This window comes from Seriola lalandi, unplaced genomic scaffold (genome assembly GCF_002814215.2).
Source record: "Seriola lalandi dorsalis isolate HSWRI2012SDOR001 ecotype SW California unplaced genomic scaffold, Sedor1 jcf7180002054981, whole genome shotgun sequence".
In the NCBI taxonomy this organism is placed as follows: domain Eukaryota; kingdom Metazoa; phylum Chordata; class Actinopteri; order Carangiformes; family Carangidae; genus Seriola; species Seriola lalandi.
Genome location: NW_019525661.1, coordinates 734,619 through 735,494, shown reverse-complemented (window position 1 = coordinate 735,494; position 876 = coordinate 734,619). Strand labels below are relative to the sequence as shown.

Below are 876 nucleotides of genomic sequence, written 5' to 3'. Positions count from 1 at the left end.
CTTGTTTGCTCTAGTATTCATTTGCTGTTACCATGACAACCATGGGAGTAAAATCTTAAGGATCTCAACTTTAACCTGTGACCAACTTCTTTAATAAAATAAACTTGAAGCATTAGTGGACCATCAGGTCTAATAATGAATCAAGTCAATTTATCGTGGGTGTTTTTCAGAGACAAAGTGGCAAGTGACAGTGACGACAGAGAAACCGACACCAAGTGTGTTTGAGACCAGATCAGATGTTTTTCTGTGTGTTGTTGTACTTACATGAGTATCCATGACCATGACTTGGCATAATCTTCCATTATCTTCACACCCAGCTCCTTAGTGTCCACTAGTCCTGTAATACCCCTGCAGAGGAAAGACAGACGAGTTCATGTGCAGACAAAGGCTGAAATTCAACTAAGGGTCTGGAACCGAGAGGAGACAGAGACGGGTCCCACTGATGTTATTTCAAACACTTTAGGATCTGTGTACATCAGCTGGATGTTAACACTCCACATTGGATGTTAACTACTACTACTGTATCTACTGTTTTTTCAATTGCTGATCTGAATTTCATATTTAGGAATAATTTGCAGTGTAACATAAAAACAGCTAAAAAAAAAAAATGTTAAAAGTTTAATAAGAAGAATGGAAACGAGAAATTTGTAGGATGCCAAAACTTAGAAACTACATCCAAATTAAAGATGATTACTAACAGAACCATATATAAAATGAAATCTGCTGAGAATGCTTTCTGTGCTCAGTTTAGTACTTCAGTACTTTACCACTGGCAGTTGAGGCAGGCAGATACAAAGGCACTCCTGTTTTATGTGATGTTGGGGTTGTTGATGCCATTTCCCTCTGTACTGTGATTTAAGGAAATAATTGTTTAAC

The 876-nt window shown here is 37.6% G+C and overlaps 1 protein-coding gene across 2 annotated transcripts in view; it reads right to left on the bottom strand.

Moving 5' to 3' along the window:
• The window catches only part of acot11a (acyl-CoA thioesterase 11a), a 16,724-nt gene that overhangs the window by 11,280 nt on the left and 4,568 nt on the right, over positions 1-876 (bottom strand). The gene's annotated exons all lie outside the window — the stretch shown is intronic.